Raw genomic sequence first — 7,247 nt, 5'->3', positions numbered from 1 at the left:
GTATCCCACTCCTGTTTGTGTGGGGCAGGGGTGTAACTTGCTGCAGGGTGACCCTCTCTGCTTTTGGCCATTGGCACAAATGGTCCGCCCTCTGCTGCGGAGGCCATCTCCCACCCCCTGCACCACTCCGCTTCTCTCCAGTCACCTCAGCTGCCATGGGCTGGCTCAGACATTGGAGGGTGACCGTTCTAACTGGTGTCATCCCAGCCTTGTCACCATTTGGCCAGCGAGGTCATGCTTGACAAATGGAGAAAGTGTGCTTGGATCTGAGGCTCATCCCTGGGCCACCACTCTGCTGAACTGGGTGGTAATGCAGGCAATCTTCTCTAAACTAGAACTTGTCTTTGAAACTAGAACTCCATAAAACAATTATTTTAATAAAAGAAAACAAGTGCGACTCCATAGCTTCTGTGGAAGGTCACGTTTTCCTATTTTCAGGTAAGCCTGGCCTTTACGACATTGACATGAAAAGTGTTCAGGAGGGGCTTTCAAGCCCTTACCCTAGCTTCCCAAGGAGACACTTTGGAACGCTTGAGTCTAGTCTGACCTATGCAAGGGAGATGGAGGCAAATGCAGAAACCCCAAGCCTGGGCTTCTGTGGGCTAATTTGGGGATCTCATAAGTGAATTCTATATTCCAGGCTTGGCCCTAGAGAGACCATCTCACCTCCGGAGCCCTCATGGAGCAAGAGTCCCAAGTAGCCTCATGCAGCACATCTGAAAGCTAGCCAGCCAGGCTGTTCCAAGGGAGCACATACCTAGGATCTGGGAATTTCTGAAAGCCTATGCCCTGTGGGGATCAGAAGAGGCCCCCTGAGCGCTGGCAAGGGAGTCAGCCATCTTGAGGCTGGAATTGACTTCCCCACACAGGAAGGACATTTGGATTTGTCCTGTGCTGCTTGGTGCTGACAGTTGCCCTCAGCAGCTGCTCAAAGCTCCTGTCAGAGTTCTCTGGGCCACGGCATCCACTGTCCACGCTGGCGTGGGCTTTCCTGTGAACTTGCAGTTAGTGCCTGTCCTCAGAGAAACTGGCAGCCCCCTCACTTCCCGTCTGCTCCAGTCACCTCACCAGCGTACCGAGCTAGGTGAATGCTGCCCTCACCTTGCATCTGAAGTTGTGGGTTCCATGGCTGTAATTCTGGCTTATGTGAGACAGGTGCTTAGTGGCTCTCATAACCTCAAGACATGGGACTGAATCCTCAAGGGCCCAAGCATTCCCCCACCCATGCCAGCCATGATGTCCTCTAAGCCCATGGGGGAAAGTTCTGTGTACTGCTGTGTTCCAACTCTACTCAGAGTTGCTGTTCCTCATCACACTTGAGTGTGGGCACCATATATGAGCGCCTCAAACTTCCCAGCCAGGGAAACCCAAATTCTGAATTTGGATGTCTTTTGGTAAGCTAAAGGGAGCCTCCAGGGACCCCAGGTCCAGCCTGTCCTTGGCTGGGACAGCTGCCGCAATGTGCAGGCTTTGAGGGCCGTCCAGGAGCAGCTGTCATGGCCATGCATCAAACAAGTCTCAAAGCCCAGATGAGCAGCCAGGCCTGAGCTAAGCTCCCCAAGCATGCACCGTCTGGCTGGGGGGTCTCAAGGACACCCAGAGCACAGCCACCAGACACCCTGTGTTTTGAGGGACATGTTCCCTCATGGGCAGATCAGGTTTGGGGGTAGATTGATACCCCAGAGACAGCCTGGGAGGAGGGCACTGTCACTGGTGACCACTAGGTGGCAGCACTCCATCATCATATGGCCTGGCTGGTTAGATGGTGATATGAGGTGTCTGGCCAAGTCCCTTGGCCCTGGAGAGTCCCAGGGCCTCTTCCAGGTTTCAGAGATTTAAGAAGACCTGGCTAGAGTGGATCTCAAAGCTCTGGAGCTGGGCAGGCATCAAGTTCTGCAAACCCTGCAGGTGCTTGACAGTCCACTACCCCCAGAGACCCCTGCTGATTAGAAGGGGAAGTTGTTGCCCAGCCATGGGGCAAGGCCCAGACTGACCCTGTGCACAATAAGTGCTTCCGTCTCAGCAGCCCTTTCCAACCCAGGTAGATAATTTCTGTGGTCGATAAAATGCATTTCTGCTGCTCACACTCCCCTTTTCTCATCTGACTGAATATTGACTCTTGAAATACTCTCTTGGCAGAGTCCACATCAGATCCACAGCCTCTGTCGCTACAGTCAGGAGAAATAAGGGCTAAGCTTTGTCCGGGGCGACCACATGAAGGCAGGGACTCACGGAAGGTGTGGGAAGAGGGCACCGCTTTGCAGCAGAGGCAGGAGCCAGGGGCAGGGTCTTCCCCTCCCACTTAGTCCCTGCACTAGTTTCATCTGGTTTAAAGAGGAAACACTCGGAGCAAAGTAGTTATTGGAGGTTTTTATCAGGCAGGCGAGTGCTGAGCCTGAGTTTCATGTGCTACCCAGCTCGCCCCTGGCCATAGAGATGGGTCCTGAGCTGTGGGCACAGGGTTAGGCTCCAGCTAAAGTGTTAAAAGTGTGGAGAGCACCCTCCACACCATCCTGGGGAGCGAGAAAAGACAGAGGCAGGAAAAAAGACAATCTCAGACAAAGCAAGGCCTAGGGGATGCTGGGAAGTGGAGCGGGAGAGGTCCACGCTGCTGCAAGGGGTGGGAGGAGGCTGTGGGGGCAAGATAACGCTGGGCGGGGGGCTCAGGGTCTGGAGGAGTGGGTTCCTCTCCTCCCCTGGCCTCTGCTGAGATAAGACAGCCAAGCAGAAGCAGCTGCTGGTGGATTCTGCACATTAATGGGGAAAGCTAGGCGGCAGCAAGCAGGAGAGAGGAGGGGCCAGGGGACCCCTGCCTGCTTTCCTGCCAGACTAAGACAGACCCAGAGAGCCTGGTGCACCCAGGACAGGCTTCCAGCTCCAGGCAGGCACCACTATCCAGAGTCTTACTGGACAGGAGCAATTTGAGAGTGATTCATGGGTGCAATTACGTGTGCCCCCATTACCCTCCTCCTAGGCCTTGGGGCAGGGTAGGGGTGGAGGGTGTGTGTGCAGATGCTGGAAAGCAGAGTGCTGTGCAAGGGTTGTGTTCAGCATAGGCGAGCACCCCAGGACACCCAGTCCAGATCTGTGCACCTGGAACAAAGTAGGCGGGGCTGAAATCCTGGGGGCACCAGGGAGCATTTCCTCCTCTTCTTTCACCCTAAATCCTTGTCTGGGTTGAGGGGCAGCCCTCTGCACGCACAAGTGTGCGGCAAGTGTACATGCACATGCATGCACAGGCCCCCAGAGCCAGCCGGACGGCAGGACGCACCTCCACAGCCCCAACATGGACGGACGGGGCCAGCCAAAGCTGGAGCAATGGGATACAGCGCCGCCTGTGGGCCCAGCCCCTCCCACCCCACTGCTTGTGCAGAAGTGTAGAGGCTCCCACATACCTCTCCCCAGAGGACCACCCACATGGGGGCAGGCCATCAGTGGTGAAAGCTCACCCCTGTGCACGCTGGCAGCAGCTCACGCTAGCCCTGAAGGAGGAAGCCCATTTGGCAGCTGGCTGGGAAGGTGAAGGGAACCCCCAGGGCCTTGGTGCAGCAGGGCTGGGCACACCCTTGTGCACACATGCAGTCACTCCGAGGCTCTTCCCTTCCCAGATAGGTGGATCTGGGTGGGGGGTCCCCTGAACAGCTCTGGGTGAAAGCTCCGCTGGAAGACAAAGCTGGAGGAGCGAGGGGAGCTGAAAGAAATAGGCGGGAAGAAAAGGAGTAGCTTTCTGAGACAGACTGGTAAACTGAGGCTCACAGATGCGTAGGAGCGAACCCTGGCTGGTAGAGTTTAACCGAGTTCATGGAAATATGGCTCCTACCCCGACCTCTAGCTATTTCCATGGGTTGGTCCTATCTCAACTAAGACTGGGTTCCCCCACTCCCTCAGCCTGGGAGACCCCAGGACCCTTCAGGCTAGGAAGCACCAAGAATCAGCTGGGCTCTGTCTCCTCCCTTGGACAGGACCTCCAGAACCTCCTGGAATCTGCCTTCACCCCCTTGGACTAGGCACCCCAGCCTGGACCTGCCTGGGCCTCTCCTCCAGGACTAGGAGCCCCAGTCTGAGCCCCTCGGGCTCCACCAGACTCAAATGTAAAACGTGAGCAGCAACACACGCCACTGTCGTGCCCCCCCCCCCCAGATTTTTCTGGTTCTTATTAATGTAAATGAAATCTGCTCCAAGCGTCCTTAATGGAAAGCGTTCCTGGAATTTGACTGTGCACACGTGGTGGGGGGGGCACCCTGCGATTAACTCTTGTGCAGCCAGACTGAGACTCTTAAGGCTGCAGTGATCTGGCCGACATGGGGCTGGAGGAAGCAGTGGCTCGGCCCCTCCTAGACCTGTCCTGGGGACAGCAAAGGTGGCAGGGCCTTGTCCAGTCTACCCTCCGCCCTGGGCCCTGTTGAGTGGGGAAAGAGATTTCTCAGAGCTTGAAGAAGGCATCCTTGACAGGAATGGAGAGCCCTAGAAGGTCTGTGGTCAGGGAAGAGGCACGAGGAGGGGGCAGTCGGGCTGTCCACCCTCATCCTGTTCTTTACTGTCTCCAGCCTGAACGGGAGGCCGGGCAGCAGGCCCTGTCAATCCGACCCCTGAGGGAGGAGACCCCTGCCCTTCCCCCTCACTCCTAACACAATCTGCTGGGACCATCATCTTTGTGACTGTGGGGGCAAGAAGGGGGGCCCAGAGTGGACACCCAGAATGCCCAGAAGGGTTGGCTGTGGGGCAGGAGGGGGCAGAGAAGCCCTGGCCTGGAGCCCACAAGCGCCCTGCTTGGCTCCCTCCCCCAGATCTGGATGCTTGTTCTGGCACAGCCCTCTGCAGGCCCCAGTGGAGCTGTGTTTTACTGCCTTTCGTGGCCAGGACAGGGATGTCTGCCTCACTGGCGGGGGTAGGGGAAGAGTCTAAGATTTCAATTTCTCCCAGGTGTGGCTCAGTCTGGAGGATGCCTTGGGGAGACTGGCGGAGGGGCCAGCACCTGGGAGGGGGTGATGCAGCGGGAGGAGGGGTTCGGAGAGGGGCCTCAGAAGGGGAGGAGGGCACAAAGGGGGTCTCTGAGTAGGAAGAGGGGTTCTGAGGGGGAGGGCCCTGGAAGGAGGCGGAGCTCTGTGAGGGCTGTGGGGGCTGCGGAGGGGATCAGAGGAGGGAGGACAGAGAATGGAACTGGCTTCAGTGGGGGACCACAGGCTGGCAGTCCTCCCTCCCACCCACACCTGTCTGGCAGGCTGGGGGAGGGGCCTGACCCACTTAGCTGTCTCCCCTCCTGGGCTTCCACTAATGAGCACTCTGGGCCTCGGGAGGCAGCCTCCCCCCAAGGCTGTGCCTGAGGCTGACCCTTCCCCCACAGCCCCTCATTATCCACTGGGGGTGCTCGTTGGCTCAGGTTGCCCCCCTTATCAGCAGCTGTGCCTGCCTGTGGCTGTGAGGAGGAGGCTCTGGGCCCCCAAAAGTGCCTTTTCTACTCCCAGCTTCCCCACTCCCCCAGGGCTGGGGAGACAAAGGCTCCCAGCTCCCTGCTGAGCCACTCTGGCAGAGCTGGGGTTTTCGTTCCGCTGGTGGGTCCCACCAGCATGCCAGTGAGAGGGGGAGGCAGTGGCACCCAGGAGAGCTGGAACTGAGGTGCTGGCAGCCCCCTGTGATGGGGAGTCAGTGCTACTCATTGGAGTGGCTGTCAGGCCTGCAGTCAGAGACCCGCCTGGTAAGGAGAGGCTGGCATGGGTAAAGGGGGGGCTCCTGAAGAGCGGGAGGAGAGAGTGAGGACAGTTCTGGCACCCTGGGAGTCTGGTTCAAGAAGGGGGTGAGTGGAGCACGGCTGGAGGAGGAACATATGGGGGTTGGGAAAGATGACAGGAGACGTTTGCTCAGGGCGCAGTACACAGGAGAGCCTGGCCCTGCAGGACGACCTGGGTGCAGCATGGCCTGAAGGGTGTGGAAACCAGACTGTGTGGAGCTCTATGAGCATGAGAGCACAGTTGGGGGGCCAGTGAGCATGGGGAGCACTCAAGAGTTCTGTGGGAAGATTGTCCAGGAAGAGGCCGCCATGTCTCTACTGGTCTTGGCTGTTTCTGCCCCTCCCTGCCTCACATTCCTGGGGTGCATGAACAGATCTGGTTGCTGGAGCATGCCCAAGTCCCCCCCGGCTCCCCTGCTCTGTCCCGCTGTCCATCTGTCCTCCCTTCCCCGAGGACCCAGGCCCAGGTGGCACTCCCTCACAGCACCCTCATTAGGGAAGGGCTTTGAGATTTCAGCCCACCCCCCACCTCCAGGCCAGCTGCGGGCTCCAGCCCCCAGAGCCTGATAAATATTTATGACAAGATAAGTAGGGTCTGCCAGGTTCCAGCCCAAACCTTTGTCCTGGGAGCTGGAGAGGCGGTGTCAAGACTACCTCCGCACACCCAGACGGAACTGGGTGTCCAGCAGGCCTCCTGGCCTCCATACAGGAGGTGCTGGGGCTGAGGCGTAGGGGTGAGGGAGGGCGCCTGGCCAAGATGCCACACCAGAGGCCACTCCCCCCGCTCTGGCAGGTCTTATATTGAGGACACAGACACTCTGTGCATGGGCCACTTCCTTCCTGCCCCAGTGAGGGTGACTAGTGTACCCGGGGAGGGCTGAAACCATTCTTGGGGCAGTCCTTGGCCAAAGTATGCAAAGCAGCCCAGAAATTGAAGAGGGAATGTCATAAATGTGAACTCAGTGAGACTCATGGCATTCCTGGCTCAAGGGGTGGAGCCCAGAGCAGAGTGGATGCCACACCTGCCCACCCCACTGAGGACAGCACCCTAAAGCCCAGGGGTGCCGGAACAGTATGAGGAGAGGCTTGGAGGCAGGAATCCTCCACCTCCCTCAGGCTCAGGCTTCTCCCTGCTGGACCCCAGATCATCTTCCTTCCAATTCAACAGTGCCAGCGAGCGAAGGCTGCTGAGGCAGCCCAGGCCTGTTCGGTGCAGGGCGGAGGCCAAGGTAGATGGCCCAGGCCCAGGCCGGCCTCCGTCCCTGCATGTGATCCGAGGCACTTCCCTGCCTCAGGTGTAAACCTAGGCTGCACCCAACAGGCCCCAGGGTAGGGCAGGGATGGAGAGGTTTGCAGGCTCAAGCCCAGCTGGGCCGCTCCTGGTGAGGGGTCTGCGGCCTCACCTTTTGGGCAAGTGCTGGGGGCTGGGGGCCCCAGACCCTGTGGGTGAGCACCACCTTATTGCCCGGTGTGAGTGAGAGGACCCACCCCCCTCCGCCCCACCTGTTTTCCCGCTGCC

Source organism: Condylura cristata, unplaced genomic scaffold (genome assembly GCF_000260355.1).
Source record: "Condylura cristata isolate star-nosed mole 26May11 unplaced genomic scaffold, ConCri1.0 scaffold00004, whole genome shotgun sequence".
Taxonomy (NCBI): Eukaryota; Metazoa; Chordata; class Mammalia; order Eulipotyphla; family Talpidae; genus Condylura; species Condylura cristata.
The sequence above is the reverse complement of the archived record's forward strand: the minus strand, read 5'-3'. Positions refer to the sequence as shown.